Source organism: Macaca nemestrina, chromosome 12 (assembly GCF_043159975.1).
Source record: "Macaca nemestrina isolate mMacNem1 chromosome 12, mMacNem.hap1, whole genome shotgun sequence".
Taxonomy (NCBI): Eukaryota; Metazoa; Chordata; class Mammalia; order Primates; family Cercopithecidae; genus Macaca; species Macaca nemestrina.
Window position 1 is genome coordinate 88,174,723 of NC_092136.1, and position 18,357 is coordinate 88,193,079.

General features: G+C 37.6%; 1 protein-coding gene across 11 annotated transcripts in view; it reads right to left on the reverse strand.

Moving 5' to 3' along the window:
- The window catches only part of LOC105468894 (glutamate metabotropic receptor 5), a 580,105-nt gene that overhangs the window by 381,652 nt on the left and 180,096 nt on the right, over window positions 1-18,357 (reverse strand). Inside the window, exon 1 of one of the 11 annotated variants that reach the window (XM_071075936.1) lies at window positions 15,360-15,502. The exons of the other annotated variants lie outside the window; for them this stretch is intronic. The gene's annotated coding sequence lies outside the window, so the exon portion shown is untranslated. Of the gene's footprint in view, window positions 1-15,359; window positions 15,503-18,357 lie in introns of those variants that run through there. 11 annotated transcript variants of the gene reach the window in all.

Here is an 18,357-nt window from a genome sequence, read left to right on the forward strand (position 1 = left end):
GGAATGTTCTTCCATTTGTTTGTGTCCTCTTTTATTTCATTGAACAGTGGTTTTTAGTTCTCCTTGAAGAGGTCCTTCTCATCCCTTGTAAGCTGAATTCCTAGATATTTTATTCTCTTTGAAGCAATTGTGAATGGGAGTTCACTCATGATTTGACTCTCTGTTTGTCTGTTACTGGTGTATAAGAATGCTTGTGATTTTTGCATATGGATATTGTATCCCAAGAGTTTGCTGAAGTTGCTTATCAGCTTAAAAGGCCTTGCTATTAATTAGACTTTGGCTTAAGTGAATGTGGTGGCTGGTTTGATCCAGACCATTAAAACTTTCTCTGTATCTGCAATAAGGCTGTAAGAGATTCTTATAATTTGTGTGTTCACTGGAGTAGCTTTAAATTTTCTTCAAGAATTTTTTCCTTGCATTCACAACTCAACTAACTGGCACAAGAGGCCTAGATTTTGGTGTATCTGGGCTTTTGACACACCTTCCTCACTAAGCTTAATCATTTCTAGCTTTTCGTTTAAAGTGAGAGGTGTGTGACCCTTTCTTCCACTTGAAAATTTAGAAGCCATTGTTGATGATTAATTGACCTAACTTATATATTATTCTGTCTCTGACAACAGGGAAGTCCCAAGGAGCAGGACACACAAGGTAGAGTGGCCTGTTGGTAGAGCAGTCAGAACACAAATATTTATTAAATTCACCAACATATATGGTCACGATTTGGGATTCCCTAAACACAGATTAAAAAATGTGGCATATAAACGCAATGGAATACTATTCAGTCATAAAAAAGGTATGAAATTGTGTTATTTGTGACAGCATGGATGAAATAGGAGGACATTATGTTAAGTTAAAGAAGCCAAGTACATAAGGCCTAATAATGCATGATACCAATCATATTTGGAATCTTAATAAGTTGAGCTCATAGAAGTAGAGAGTAGGATAGTGGTTACCAGATGCTGGAAAGAGTAGCAAGGAAGAGTGGAGGTGAGAAGTCAGTCAAATGGAACAAAGTTACAGTTAGATAGGAGGAATGAGTTCAGGTATTTTATTGCACAGTAGTGTGACTATAGCCAACGATAAGGTATTATATACTTCAAAGTAGCAAGAAGAGAAGATTTTGACAAGTGTTTGAGGTGAATAATGTGCTAATTACTCTGGTAAATTAGCACATGAAAGTATTTACATCATTAGACATTAGAAAAATGCAAATTAAAAACAGATAATTTCACACAAGTATTAGAAAGACTAAAGTGAAAAAAAAGAAACTAAATGCTGGCAAAGATGTGAAGCAAGGGCAACTCTCATACATTACTGGTGAGAATACGAAATGGTATAGATATTTGGGGAAGAGAAATATTTATCTGTTTCATTAAGCAGTTTACTATTATTATTATTATAAAGGCAGTTTATCATTAAGAAATATAACATATCAGCCTGGTCTAGTGGCTCACGACTGTAATCCCAGCACTTTGGGAGGCCAAAGCAGATGTATGAGTGTATGGCTTGGGCGCAGGAATTTGAGACCAGCCTGGGCAACATGATAAAATCTTGTTTCTACAAAAAAAAAAAAATACGAAAATTAGCTTGGCATGGTGGCACATGCCTGCAGTCTCAGCTACTTGGAACTTGGGAGGCTGAGGTGGGAGGATTACTTGAGCCCTGAAAGCAGAGGTTGCAGTGAGCCAATATAGTGGCTGCTGCACTCTAGCCTAGGTGACAGAGAGAGACTCTGTGGAAGAAAAAAAAAAGAATAAGAAAGAAGGAAAGAAAGAAAAGGAAAACAAAATATACCATATGACTCAGCAATTGTATTGTAATCATCCAAGAGAAATAGCAATTTATGTTCACAGAAAATCTACACAATGTTTATTTATTTATGCCAGGTGTATAAAATTGCCAAATTTGGAAAAAGCAAAAAAGCACAGATGTTCTTCAATAGGTGAATTATTAAACAGAACACCATGCACCAGTTGTCAATCCCTGGAGAGGACTCCACATATTTCTGCCCATTGCATTTTGGTATTGGAGTTATCATGGGAATCACAACACAGTCACGCACTGAATGGAACAACTCTTTATTCCCTCATAGAGAGGAAACAGAGAAAAATTCATTCTGAGAATACTTTTCAATACCCCATGGCCAGGGGGTCTCTCCCAGCAATGAATGCAGGGTAATTGCCCACGCACACTCCTCGAGTGCCGTAGAAGGTCCCTATTCCCTCCCCGCAGTGGAGCTGGCCAAGTGCTAATTGACATACTTGCTTAAACAGAACAAAGGGACATATACTAGGCTGGCAATGGAGAAAGATATTCTCACACAAAGCAATAAGCCCTGCACAGGTGGTGTGCACTCTTTTTATCTTGATAAGAAAGTATTCCAGGCCCAAAGTCCATTAGGTGACTAAGTAGGAGAAAGACTGTACTCATGAGACTGTCTTTTCCAACATGAATGAATTAACAAAGTGTAGTTCATCCATACAATGGAATACTAATCGACAATAAAGAGGAACAAACTAGTAATTCATGCAATGGCTTGGATAAATTCCAAATGTATTATGCTAAGTGAAAGAAATTAGACTCAAAAGGTTTCATACTGTATGTTTCCATTTAGGGCTTTCTGGAATAGACAAAACTATAGGAATAAAAATCAGATCAGCATTCGCAGTAGATAAAACAGACTGGTACAAACTACATTTAGGCAACTTTCTGAAACTTCTGAACCTAGTTTTGGTGATAAAAATGTGTACACTTGTCAAAAGCAATAAAGATAAAATTTTTTTCAAAAAGTGAATTTTTTGTGTATAAACTTAGATGTCAGTTACAGGATAAAAAGTACTATGGAAATTGTAAATAAAAGATAAAATGTGAGGAAATTTTTTGTATAATATTTAATTGAGAAGGACTCTCTAAATATAAGTGTAATAAAAGGGGTTATGAGTGCAAAGTGAATAGATTAAATCAATTAAAATGTAACATTTTCCTCTCTTAAAAATAACAAACTGGGAGGAAGTATCTGGTAATCACAGATCTGACTTGTATCCAAAATATAGAAAGTAATCTTAGTACTCAACAGCAAGAAAATAAACAGTTCCATTCCTAAAACTGGGAAAATTTTAAATAGATACACCATAAAAGAATTTAAGTCTTTAAGTTAGATATGGATATATTAATAATTAATAAAAAATGTCAATGCTAGTAGAAAAATGAACAATGGACAATAGCAAATTTCAAAAGAGAAACTGAGAGTAATAAATAAAAGAAAAACACACACATTAAAAAAAACTGGTGAGAAATCTACCTGTAACCAGTCTCCTTCCCTTTCTTTTATAATGTTAGCCATATGTTTTCAAGATTTTCATCACCTTTCTATATTTATATGAACATATTTTTCCTCAATTAATATGAAATAATTCCTGAGTAAATATTTTTACCTGTTTATTTTATCTACCTTTCATCTACCTTGGTAGATGAAATGATCAGTATGGCAAGCATTATCAGATAATCTGCTTTCAGTACTGTGAGGCTCTCAGCAGATTGCCTATAGAGCCGAAATCACAACTATTTTTTTGCAACATTTTTTCAGTCTTTATTAAATATTACTCAATATTTCCATGAGAATAAAAGGTGGGGGTGGGAGGAAACAAAACTAAACACTAGACTTATTATAGAGAAATAGATACATGTATTTAATGAAGAAAATGAATAAGCCTTTAATGAAGTGGTTTGGGTACACAAGGAATTTCTGGAGAAATGCTTCAGATTTCAATATGAAAGATGGAAGAGGAGAAGGTATGAGAATTTTGACATGAGCCAGCCAAGTCTTAGACAAGAATAGAAGTCTTATGCTAGGCATGAAATAGACAGCATGTAATTGTTGGCTGGTTGATTGCCAACAAAGAACTCTATGAGGCAGGGAAAAGAGAGAAAAGAAGCATGAAATAAAGAAAAAAGAAGGTCTTAACAGAAACAAAAATATTAAGACCAAGCAATGCGTAAATATTAGGCAGAGCACATGAGTAAATGAAATGAAATTGCAAATATTCCTTGAAGAGATTATGGTAATATGAAAAAAAGTGAGTAAAAATTGTACATTTTTGTATATTTCTCTAACTTTCATATTATTCATTCATTCTAACAATATGTATGGGTCAGGCATTTTGTGAATAGGATCAAAAATTGGTATATTTTTATATATGAATAACATACACTTAATTAACTTTATAAAAAGCCTTCCTTATATTCACATTTAAACAACAATCCTGGAATGCAATTCTTTCCTCATTTTAAATTTGAAGTTTCTGAATTGTTTTAAAGTTATTACTGAGCAAGAACTTGGTAGTAGGTCTTCTGACTCTGGTCCATTGTATTTCCTACAAAACCATTTGACTTATGTCATGACAAGACACGTGGCTTCAAAAATTTTTTATCCTATCTAGAAATCATAAGTAAATAGAATGTTTTAAAGGAAACATGACTTACTGACAAAGGAGAGTTACAAACAATTAAGTGTGATGGGAAGTGTCTAGACTTTTAAAGTCTTACTGGATTGGGGTCAATTCTCTTTCTGCACATACTATTTGTGTAACTTTACACAAATTACTTTAAGACTCAGTGTACTGTCTGGGGAAGAAAGAAAATTACTATACCTATCTTATAGAATTGTTGTGAAATTAAATAGTAATATAGGTCAAGAAGGACAAAACACTGACCCTCAATAAATGACAGGAATTATGGTAAAAGGCAATAACACTTATATTAGAGAACTCCAGGAAAGCCTAAATGAAGGTGGCATTTTATTTAGTCCCTTAGTAGGATTTATATAGTCAGGGGAAGGACATTAAGTGACATGTATTTTTCAGTGGGACCTTCAAATTTAAAGAAATATTATTAGAGGTAAGACTGTGTTATCTCCATCTCATTTTCTTTCTAAAGGAATCTTTTATAAACTTAAATTTTTAATGGTTTTGAGACTTGAAAAGTTTGAGACTATCAATGATTTTAAACAAATTCTCTAAAAATGTTACCATACTCAACCATAATAGGCCTCAAAACAAAAACAAAAACAAAAACAAAAACAAAAAACAAAACTGTCACCTTGATTTCTTCAACTATGATGATCAAGAAGAGATGAACTTTATGGATTTAATAACTGTAGAAAACTACTTGGCAGACATCAAAAGATTAACATCTTCTGTGATAAAATAATGATATTAAACTATAAGATATCAAAAGAATCTGAGAACTTAAAAACCAAGTTAGTTTGGTTTCAGTTATATGGAATAGCAAGTAATCAAGCATTTATTTATTTTCTCTTCACTAGAAGAAAAGCAGTAACTCTTCAAAAAGATGAAAACTGAGTTCAAGTATAAATGGAGACTGTAGTAACAAAGGATGAAAGTCACATGAACTCAGTTCTCTTAGACTTTCCTAATTCTCATTTAAATACTGGCCATTTGTTTTGCTCTTGCTAACTTCAGCTTCAATACTCCAATTTCCTGTGGGAGACTTTAAGGATTTGTGAAATACAAAACAGGAAAAAAAAAAAAAAACCCTTATTGTTCTGTGAAAATTACAAACTAGTTATTTAAAAAACTTGAATACAAATCATATCCTACTTAAGAATGCATCCAATGGCATAATGAGTATTTATATAAAACTACTTGAGGCTTTAGAGTTCTTGGAAATTTGTCATTTTCTATAGAAAATAGAAATCAGAATTGATGGAATGTTGAACATGTTGGCTCACAGCTGTAATCCCAGCACTTTGGGATGCCAAGGTGGGCAGATCACTTGAGCTCAGAACTTTGAGACCAGCCTGGTCAACACAGAGAAACCCTTTCTCTGCTAAAAATACAAAATTAGCTGGATGTGGTAGCGTCTGTAATCCCAGCTATGTGGGAGGCTGAGGAAGGAGAATCGCTTGAACACAGGAGGTGGAGGCTGCCATGAGCTAAGATTCTGCCACTGCACTCCAGCCTGGACAACAGAGTGAGACTCTGAATCAAAATAAGTAAGTAAGTAAATAAATAAATAAATAATTAAAAGAAAAATAAAGAATCGATAGAATGAACTTCACCTCTCATAAAACTGTGTGGAGACTACAATTTATTTATTATTTTAATAAATACCTGAGCCTATGGATAGCTAATAATTTCAATAATTTCACTGAATTCAAGATCAAACAGCTGCTGTCATGTTTATTATTATTATTAATTATTTTGTATTTCCATATGACAAGGTTTGGCTGTGTTCCCACTCAAATTTCAAATTGTAGCCCCCATAATTCCCACATGTCATAGGAAGGACCCAGTGGGAGGTAATTGAATCATAAGGGTCGGTCTTTCCCATGCTGTTCTCATGACTGTGAATAAGTCTCACAAGATCTGATGGTTTTGTAAAGGGGAGTTTCCCTGCACATGCTCTCTCTCCTGCCTGCCAATATGTAAGACATGACTTTGCTCCTCTTTTGCCTTCTGCCATGATTTTGAGGCCTCCTCAGCCACATGCAACTCTGAATTCATTAAACCTCTTTCCTTTATAAATTATCCAGTCTTGAGTATGTCTTTATTAGCAGTGTGAGAACAGACTAATACAGTAAACTGGTACCGGTTGAGTGAGGTACTGCTGTAAAGGTACTCAAAAACATGGAAGCAACTTTGGAAGTGGGTAACAGGCAGACATCAGAACAGTTTGGATGGCTCAGAAGAGGACAGAAAGATGTGGGAAAGTCTGGAACTTCCTAAAGACTTGCTCAATGGCTTTGACCAAAATGCTGATCGTGATATGGACAATGAAGTCCCATTCAGGTGGTCTCAGATGGAGATGAGGAACTTGTTGGGAACTAGGTCACTCTATGCAAAGAGACTGTTGGCATTTTGTCCTGCTTTAGAGATCTGTGGAATTTTCAATTTCAGAGAGATAATTTGGGAAATCTGGTGGAAGAAATTTCTAAGCAGCAAAGTATTCAAGAGGTGACAGAGCATAAAAGTTTGGAAAAATTTCAGCCTGACGATGCAGTAGGAAAGAAAAACCAATTTTCTGGGGAGAAATTCAAGCCAGCTGAAGAAGTCTGCATAAGTAACAAGGAGCCAAATACTAATCACCAAGACAGTGGGGAAAATGTATTGTCAGAGGCCATAATGGCAGTCCCTCCCATCACAGGCTTAGAGGCTTAAGAGGAAAAGAAATGGTTTAATGGGCAGGGCCCAGGGCCCATCTGCTGTATGCAGCCTCGGGACATGGTGCCTTGCATCCCAGCTGTTTTAGCTGCAGCCCCAAGCCTTGGCAACCTATACATGGTGTTGGGACTCTGGGTGCACAGAAGTCAAGAACTGAGGTTTGGAAACTCCCACATACATTTTAAAGGATGTATGGAAATGCCTGGATGTCCAGGCAGAAGTTTGCTACAGGGTCAGGGCCCTCATAGAGAACCCCTGATAGGCACTATGGAAGGAAAATGTGGGATTGGAGCCCCCACACAGAGTCCCCACTGGGGCACTGCCTAGTGGAACTGTGAGATGAAGGCCACTGTCCTTCAGACACCAGAATGGTAGATACACCTACAGCTTGCACTGTGTGCCTGGAAAAGCCACAGATACTCAATGCCAGCTCATGATAGCAGCCAAGAGAGGAGCTCTACATTGCAAAGTTACAGTGGCAGAGTTGCCCAAAGACATGGGAACCCACCTCTTGCATCAGCATGACTTGGATGTGAGACATGGAGTCAAGGGAGATCATTTTGGAACTTTAATGATGGTTCTATTGGATTTTGGACTTGCATGGAGCTGGTAGTCCCTTTGTTTTGGCATTTTCTTCCATTTTGAATGGGATGTATACCCAATGCCTGTACCCCATTGTGTCTAGGAAGTAAGTAACTTGCTTTTGATTTTACAGACTCATAGGAGGAAGGAACATGCCTTGTCTCAGATGAGACTTTGGACTGTGGGCTTGTTAGTTAGTGCTAAAATGAGTTAAACCTTTTGGGGACTGTTGGGAAGGTATGATTGTGTTTTGAAATGTGAAAGGTACACGTGATTTGGGAGGCATGAGGGGTAGAATAACATAGTTTGGCTGAGTCTCCACCCAAATCTCTAATTATAGCTCCCATAATTCCCATGTGTCATAGGAGAAACCCAATGGGAGGTAATTGAATCGTGAGGGCGGGTCTTTCCCATGCTATTCTTGTGGTAGTGAATAAATCATGAGAGCTGATGGTTTTATAAAGGAGAGTTCCCCTGAACATGCTCTCTCTCTTGCCTGCTGCTATGTAAGACATGACTTTGCTCCTCCTTTGCTTTCCGCCATGCTTCTGAGGCTTCCCCAGTCATGTGAATTTGAGTCCATCAAACCTTTTTCCTTATAAATTACCCAGTCTTGGATATGTCTTTATTACCAGCATGAGATCAGACTAATATACCATATAGGTCCTTAAAATTGAATAATATTTCCACATTTCAAAATTTCCACATTACCTCCTTAACTGAATTACTCATTCCTAAGATCTGAAAAGAAGCCGTTTTTAAAATATTTTATTTATGCATTTATAAATGTTTCTGAATACATATACATATTATAAAATGAGGTACATCCCATTCTTGTTTTATCCTATTTTTTAGACTCTAGCTTAAATCAGTTTAAATACATAATTGTCATGTTTTAGATCTTCCATCTACTGAACCACAACTCAATGTGCAGAGAGAAAAACATACAAATCAAGATTAAATCCTCTGAAGCATATTTTTTAAAAGATACAACAAATGGCAAGTCACTAAAAGTATTATGATTATTCCACTTAAATTTCATTTTAATTAGAAATCCTTCTATAGAAAACTCCATTGAGAACTTTGGTTTTTAAATTATAGTCATCATTAGTAAAATTTCTGAATTCTATGGTAGTTATCCATTTTTTTTTTTTTTGGTGACTTAGGGGACTTTAGAAAGGTAATTATATAGCATAGTATCCCTCCTTAAAAAGTTTTTCAGATCCAGTAAGAGAAACAAATTAATATATAAATAAGGCTTCCACAGATAACCTGCCTTTAAAACAAACCAAACTAGAGAGGCAATCTGTAGTTCTCATAAAAAAATCTCCAGTCTCTTTGATATGGAAGTTAAGAAGAAATCACTTAGGTAGATAGCAAGGGTATGGGAATCCTCAGTCAAGCCTTTTGTTTAATGAAAAGTAATCCTAAATCATTTACTAACAAAAAGCAGCCTGGGATGTTGAGCTGCAGATAAAGACAAGCGAGCTCGGAGCTTGCACAGGTGAATGCTGGTAGGAACTAAGGACTAGACATTTTCAAGATGGCAGCTCCATCTTCCCTTCTCTGCCAGTCACATATACTGTAAAGAGCAGACAAGATGGTGCTGATCAACTGAAAAGCCTATTTGCATAATAAGATTAGGGTGGGGTGACCAGCCTTCTCCACGCTCTATGTAAACATCATACCTGATCAAACCAATCTATGAGCCCTACGTAAATCAGACACTGCCTCCTCAAACTGGACTAAATATTTTAGTGTATTTGTAACCAGTCAGTCCTTTCCACTCAGAGACCTCTTTATAGAAAAAGCTGTTTCTCTTTCTCTTCTGCCTATTAAACCTTTGCTTGTAAACTCCTCATGTGTGTCTGTGTCATAAATTTTCTTGGTGCGTGAAGACAAATCCTGGGTTTACACCCCAGATGTAGCTGCTTTATAACTGGGGCTCGTCCGGGATAACAACATACAACATTCATTGAGATGGTGAATAGAGGAGCAGACTCCAACTCTGTCCTTTTATTCTGAGGCCTTTGGCTTCCATTTTAGAACCAAATCAAACCAAATATGGGCCCCCTTTCAGCCATTTAAAATGATTAGCATGACTGCCAGCCTTACAAGACTTGGGGGACATGATTGCTAGCGAGAACATGGAGCATCACCCAGTAGCCATGGGTCACTGGGCATACTGGCCCTGTTTAAACCAGCTTCCTTTCACAGAGGACTTAGCTGTTATATGGGGCTGGAAGAAGTCCTAATGCAACTGAGGATTTCTGGCCGGGGTTACCCCTGGTGTTATCCAGAGGTATTTGGACCGACCCCAGCCCCTGACTACCCTGATGAGATGTCGGCAACAGGATCTCCAACTTTTTAATCATAATTTCCTCCTTTCCTGTCTGTGATCATCATATCTATTTAATCCTCTCTGTGTATGCAATGTGTGGGAAATTTTATAGTTCAAGGAGGTAATCTTGTTTGGCAAGATCAGGGAATGTCATAGTAACCAGGGATACAGCTCAAGGGAAGGCATATTTGTGATTTTCAAGGAACATAGGGTCTCCTCTCACCACAGTGAGCATCTCTCTGCCCTTTGTCTGAAGAGCACATGGCATTTCAAGGTCAACAGCTCCACCTAGTGGAATAGGGATCTTTCCATGAGGCACATTGTTGGTCCTTTATCAAAACACTCTAGCTTACCAATTCTCTCCCTTTTTACATCCCTCTACTAGACACCATGCTTTATGCTGCTTCTGTTAACAGGAAGACTCTACCTTCAACAACTAGGATTAAAATGTCTTCCGGAACCAAATGTTAGTCTTGATACTGTCCCATCAGCAGGAAAATGACCATTTGGTCCCTACATTTTTAAGGTACCTATTCTGCCACCAATTAGAGTGGTACTTAATTAGTAAGGGAATTTTAAGTCCAGAAGTTAACCAGAACCATTCTCTAAGGGTAAATGCTTTAGGACAGCCCATAATAGCAGGAATAGATTTCAATCTAGCACGCCCCCTCCATTAAAGAGGCCTTGACCAACTATTAAGTAGTTTTTTGGGTTTTTTTTTTTTTTTTTTTTTTTTGAGATCTATTTCTCAGGGGGCCAGACAGGTCACACAAGTCTAGGAAGTCAAAGGGAAATCACAGGCAGAGGACTAGAGCCACTTGGGTGAGTGTGACAAACCCCAATCTCTAAGTGCCTCTGGTTCCATGGCTGGTGGTCACACCTGCAACCATGAGTGGCACGTTCAACAAGGTGCCAGGACCCAGGAACCATGGAGGGGATACAGCAAGGGGAATGCCCCCACTGTCTTCCTCTCCACTCTGTGTCACACAAAAAGGAAGGAGACTAAAGGGATGCCTTTTTCTCATTTCTCTTTCTAGATGGGTGCCATATTCAGCCTGCACTGCCCTAGAGTGCATACTGAGGCAGAGAGATTGCTCTTAACCTGAGACTTTAAATAAAAAGCAGCTCATTTTCCTTTGTACAAAGGCATGGCCTTTTTACTAGATCTTTGAAAGCATTGCAAAATCAATCCAGCTCTTTTAGCAATTATATCAGGCAGGCCCAAAGAGAATAATTTCCCAAAATGAGAAAACCAACTTCCAGGGGAATCATCTGAGTGTCCCTATTGGGTGTCCCAGCCCTTCCAGTCCTCCTTAACAGGGGCCACCTCCAACCTTGCCACCAGCTCTTGCCACCAGATGCCTCCACCATCTCCCAAATTTTCCATTCTAACACCTTCTCACTTACTCCCACAGAAAATATATAATTGAGGTGATGCCACTAGGACTCAGGTTCCCTTCTCATTGGAGGACCTCAGGCAATTAAAGGGAGACTTGGGCCAATTTCCTAATGACCCTGATAGGCATATAGAAGTTTTCCAGAATTTAACTCAAGTATTTGGCCTCTCATGGAGGGATGTTATGTTGCTCCTAAGCGAAACCCTAACTGCAGCTAAAACAGACAGCTCTGCAAGCAGCAGAGAATTTCTGAGGTGAGGAATAGGTCTCCTATAGTAGGCCAAAGGAGAAGAGAGAAGATAGAGAAAGTGAAGAAATAGGGGAAACACCATTCCCAATAGGAAGAGAGAGGCAGTACCTCTTGACAACCCTAATTGGAAGCTCCCGACTCTTCTATGGTGTTTTTCCTTTTTTCACTGTTTTAAATGGCCCTTTTATGATGTTCATTCAACCTGGGAGAAGTTAATTTCCCCAAACCTTAAAATGCTTGGCTTAGAGTTGAGCTGGGGGGAAAAAACACCCAGAAGCCTGACATGCCAGCAAAAGGGTAAAAGTTTTTTTATTAGTCGGTCTTTTGGCTTCTCTCTCCCTGTGCAAACTGGTAAAAGAAATAAGGATCACTGCTTATATTCTCTGTAAAGTTTTAATTAATGAGAAAGGATTTGTGAGGTTGGCCTTAAGTTGTAGACAATGTGGTGTGTTTTGTGTGTCTTTCTGTATGGCTCTGTCAAAAGAAAAGGTACTTTAGGTTAGGATGCAGAACTGGGACCCCATAAGCCTGCTGTTCAAGCCAGCCCAACAAAATGATCACTAACAAACTTGGCTAAAGGCCTCCATCTTGCTTCTTGTCCTTGGGAACATGACCTGTAACCATGTGGCAACACTTTGTTTTAGTTTTGGCCATATTACAATGTTTGCTGACTTCTTGTGCTAAGTTAGTTTCTGCATGAGGGCCACAAAATCAGATAAGCCAGTTTGTCAATCAGGGAGCTGCCAGCTGATCCATCGAGGGCAGGGTTTACAAAATATCTTAAGTATTAATCTTGAGAGAAGTTAAGGGAGGGTCAAAATCTTGTAGCCTCCAGCTGTGTGACTCCTAAGCCATGGATTTTAACGTTGTGGCTAGTTTATTGGTCTGATCCCCAGACAAGAGGAAAGTATATGTTAAGAAGGGGCTGATATCATCTTTGTTTTAGAGTATAAACTGTAAACCAGGTGCCTCCCAAAGTTGGTTCAGCCTACGCGCAGGGATGGACAATAATAGCTTGGGGGCTGAAAAAAATAGAGTTCTTTGGATCAGATCTCTTTCAGTGTCTCAATCACAATTTTGCAATGACAGTTTCAAAAGCTGCTTATTATCCCTTTAAAAACACCTTGTACACTCACTGTTACATCATAATATAATTAAGGCTTGTTGTTTTCATCTGTGAGGTTACTTTTTGTAAAGTTCAAAAGCTGAAAATCTTAACTGCTTGGCATAGCTAAAGTTGAGTAACAGGGGATTGAAAGGGATTTTGTTAAAGAGTGCCCAGCTTAATTAAAACTGGGTATTCAAGTAATAAGTATATTTAAAAGGCCTTTATATTTTTCTCTTCTTGGATATTGTTTTCTGGAAAAAAAATTTTTTTTTTAACTTTTCTCAGTTAACTAAATCATCTTTCTCCATTTTATTTCTTGCCACTCTTAATGCATGCATGAGAGGCCCTAAGATAACCTCTGATACCATGGGAGTCCTTGGGAAAAACAGAGGAGGTGCCACAGACCACTTTGTGGGGGGAAAAAAAAAACTCTCTTTTCCTCTTGAAGCCCCAGGAAGTAAGAGCAGATAGTTCCCTCTCGAAATCAAAGGCTCTGTTCATTTTGCATTGTATGTACTGACCATTTTGAGTTTCGGGTGTATCAACATACTTCACATTAGGAGAGAGCTTTGATGTGTAACAAGTAGATAGGAAATATGCTTTAAGGGATGGCAAATAGTAGTTATAAATCAGAGAAGCATGCTCTTGGCCACCTGAAAGATATGGAAACATCCCCACCCCCGAATGAGAGATGATACTTCCGTGAGGGATAAAGCTGATTGGCTTTGGGTTGCCTTGCAATGAAATACATGTTAGAACCAATGCACTGTTTTCTCCCACAGTATCTCCCTCCTTTGGGGGTTCAAAAATCTAGTATAAATTGGCACACTTCATTTTAGGGAATGTGCCTTTGCCTTCAGCTGTGCCTACTTATTAGGCCCTAAAAATGCATGATGCCTGGCCCAGTTCCTCCAAAGGCTGCACCCTGAAGCCAATAATCCAATTGAGAAACTGACAAATGAAAAATCTTACAAGTGCTGAGTCTTCTGTTTGTGTCACTATATATGCATTGTGTGTAATGTCTATAATAAAAGCTCTAATTAATTGGCTTAAAAAAATAAGTGCTTAAGTCAAATACGTTTTAGTTCATGTGACTTCAATTTTTAAGAAATAAAAATAATCTTAAGGATTATTAGTAAAATGCAATGGTCATCAAAATCTAAATTGATGGTCTAAATCATAAAACAGATACTAGGTTTGCTAACTGTTCCAAGGTTGTATACTATCTGATTTACAGGTATGTAAGGCTTGGGACACATGGAGTTAGATACTGGAAAGAGTCAGATCTTATCTACACTTCTGTCTCGGTCCTAGACTCCATGTCTGGTACATAATGAAAATTGCTTACTAACCAGGTTTCTCACCAAATGTAAAAGTTGCTAAGAGTTAACAGTGCAGCATGTATTTGAGATCACTAAACCGTTTTAAATGAAAGGTGTAAAAAACAGTAAAATGTGTTTTTTAGTAAAAGATTATAAGAAACTATAGAAATGTAAATACTGCCCAGGGATGAGGAATTATCTTAAACTTGATAAGATAAAGCTACAGGTTTAAGCATGCTGTGGAAAGATGGTCTTTTCATAAATTGCACATTGAAATAAAAGCACAGCAAGGCTGTCAAGACACTACTCTGCCCTTTAGCAAAATGGGTTATAAAGCGTTTGTAAGGATTTCATCTCATGGTCAAATTGGTTAAGATTAGATGGAATTGTCTTTAGGGTGTCATTTAATCAAATTGGGGTTAACATTAATAAATTAATGCAAAGACGAAATTTGGCTTTGAGCAGGATTTTTATATAATAGTAAAGGCTAATGAAAGGTTTTTGCCTTTTTAGTCATCATTTTGGCAAAATAAATAATTTATGACTATCTGGAATTCAGTTTCACAACATCAACTGTTTTAAATCTTTAATATTTAACAGACATCCCAAAATCAAATTTCAAGTTTTAAAATTGTCTCATGTTTAATCACATTGGAATTGCCAAAGTGATGTCCAATCTTCTTCTTTTTTTTTTTTTTTTTTTTTAGACAGAGTCTCACTCTGTCACCCAGGCTGGAGTGCAGTGGCACAATGTCTGCAAACTCTGCCTCCCAGGTTCATGCCATTCTACTGCCTCAGCCTCCTGAGTAGCTGGGACTACAGATGCCCACCACCATGCCCCGCTAATTTTTTATATTTTTAGTAGAGACGGGGTTTCACCATGTTAGCCAGGATGGTCTCGATCTCCTGACCTCATGATCCACCTGCCTCGGCCTCCCAAAGTGCTGGGATTACAGGAATGAGCCACCACATCCAGCCCTCAATCTTCTTTAACTTATATTTTTGTGAATAATACTAATATATGTTCCAAAATTTTATGGGATTTCTAAAATTCTAATGTCTCAGTATACACTATCAATCATAACCAAGGTTAAAATTATTGTAAACCATGGAGACAACTAAAATTCTTTGTCAGTACTGTTTTTAATTGTAACTACCCTGAAAATTTTGTCACTTACAGACAATTATTATCTTGATGTATTCCTTCTCAAAAGATGGGATATAATCAAGCTATAAGACTTCAACAGGTGTTCTCAAATGCAGGTTTCCAATAACTTTGAAGACTGTAACACTGGACAAGATGTACAGGACTCATGAAGAACTAAAATGTTTATGAATATCAAGCAAAACAAGAGTTGACTATATGGACTCTACTCAGAAAGCTAAAGCAATCTTTTTGACTTTTGCTTAGAATATTGCTGATCCTTGTTTTGTTTCTCAGAGTCAAGGAAACTTATTTTGAACTATGTACAGCCTTTAATAATTGAGTAAGTTATACTCTTGTGAACAAAATTTGAAGCATGTTTGTTTCTCTCTACCTGGTTCCTCTAGAATTCGGAAACTATCTGTGAGTAATCTTAACTTATGGCAATATAGTAGTTTGCATCAGTGCCATAAGAATCCTTTTTTTTTTTTTTTTGCAATAGGACACAATTAGAAAAACTGGTTATTTTATCAAAGCTTTGACTGGAAGTGTATGCTTCCCCCTTTAAAGAGTCAATCTCAATTTGCAGAGCTGATAAAAACATCTTGGGGGGAAGATTGGCCTCATATCTTTTCTACACAGTCTCTGGACAGGTTTCTTAACCTGTGGTCAGTAAAGATTGTCACTTTCTAGCAGGTCCAGGAGCTCCAAGTTTATCTTGGGACCTTAAGTGTAAAGTATTTGAGGATAAAAATCCATTGCTGAACTTGGCTTGAAGAGATCTTATCTGAGATTCCTTGTGGAATAGAGTTCCATCAAAGCCAATCCAAAAGGCCTATGTAGGGATAATTATTCTTGCTGTACTTTATGCAAATACTCACGCCAAGTATAAGGCTAAAGTTTATTCTACAAACAACATGGTCTTATCATAATTTGTTTTTACTAGAGATGAGGACCGGAGAGAGAAATTGTTCTCCAAAGCTTATCATAAATTTGTCATTAAATCCTAGTCACAATAATTGTTTTTAAGCTTTTTACCTACATTTTAGACTAACTCTGTTTATTCTTGTGAATCAAGTGGTGATCTGCAGTTTGGAAGAAACAAAAAGAAACAGGTAACATGAAAATCTGGATAAATACACTAGTTCTGGGCAATTATTCTGCAAATTCTGCCAGGTATTAAAAGTGAGTAGGGTGCCCATAACCCGGAGGTTTATTTGTTTGGGAAAATGAAACCAAGAAACTTCATAGACTCCCCAAAGGGAAATTCTACATCTTGGCAGGTACAATTTTAGATGAAAATTATCTACTACACCACACTTGCAGAAATTGCTGTACTCACTCTACTATTTGCAGTAGGGCTATACACAGTAGCACCTTCTAACTGGAATATCAGATAAAGAGTTTCCATTGCTATAGTATTTTGCTTAATTATTATCCTTACAGCAGGGATAACAGTTACCAAAAAAAAAAGGAAGTATGAAAGTTTTACTATCATTGAATCTGCTAGAACTTCTTATTAGGTTTGGTAATGTCACACCCTGGCTATATAAGGTTATAAGAAGGTTATAAAGGAAAAATATTTTACATAAGAAAGGAATTTGTATGGCAAATACTTGTCCTAAAAGAACAGTTGGTTGTTTAAAAGAGGGATGTTTAGGAGAAGTCAGAAGCTTTGAGCATGTTGTAGATGGTTTGTGGAAGTCATGAAAAGATTATAAGGACGGTAAATACTTGTCCTAAAAATAAGAGTTGGTTGTTTAAAAAGAAGGATGTTAGGACAAGTTTAAGCATGTCTTAGATGGTCTGTAGAAGTAATGAGGGAATTAATAATTGCAGGAAAGATTTAGTCAAGGTTAACACTAAAGTTACTCTAGCTACCCAAATCCAATACCACTTATTCAAAAAAGAGTGTTACTTGTATATTACTTGTATGTTACTTCAGCAGCATCTGGTGGAGGAAAACCAGTATCACAAGCCATTGGAATGATTGACAGCAATCAAACTCCAAATGGAGCTTCACACTGAACCACACATGGGTGCATCTTTCTTCCAGAAACCCTTAGATTGACCCAAGAGGAGCCCTAGCTGATGTTCCCCACATAATGACCCTTTTCAGCAGGAAATAGCCAGAAAGAGTCATCATCCAACACCCCTTAACAGCAGATAGGGTTACCACTCCAGAGAGAGGAATGATAGAGGAGTTAAGAAGAAATCACTTAGGCAGATAGCAAGGGTATAAGAGTCTTTGGTAATGCTTTTCTTTTTAATGAAACACAGTTCCAAATCATTTACTAACAAAGAGTAGCCTGTTAAGTTGACCTGCAGACACAGACAAGCAAGGTGGGAGTTTGCATGGGTGAATGCCAGCAGAAATTAAGCACTAGACATTTTCAAGATGGCGGCTCCATTTTCCCTTCTCTGTTAGCTATGTGTACTGTAAGGAGCAGACAAGATGGTGCTGATCAACTGGACAGCCCATTTTCATAATAACATTAGGGTGGGGAGACCAGCCTTCCCTGTGCATTATGTAAACATCATACCTGATCAAACCAATCTATAAGCCCTGTGTAAATCAGACACTGCCACCTCAAATTGGACTACAAAAGTTAGCACATTTGCTGCCAGCCAGTCCTTTCCACTCAGAAACTCCTTTCTCCATAAAGAAAGCTGTTTTTCTTTCTCTTCTCTTTTGCCTATTAAACCTGGCTCCTGTACTCCTTGTGTTTGTCCGTGTCCTAAATTTTCCTGGCAGGTGACAATGAACCCTGTGTTTAAACCACAGACAATGCAGCTGCTTCATCTTGAGGTCTGTCCATGGCACTAAGGTACTTTCTCTTTGGTCCTACCACTGCAATTTTCTAACCTGTGTTCTAGTGCCTCCAAGGGACTAACTTTCAGAATTTTGGAACTTTTATCTGGCTGTGTACTTGAACTTGGAACTTAATGGCAGAATCAGTTTTATCTTCACTGCTTGATTGTTCCTGCTCCTGTTTGTGTTCCCCTCAAATTCATATGTTAAAATCCTATCC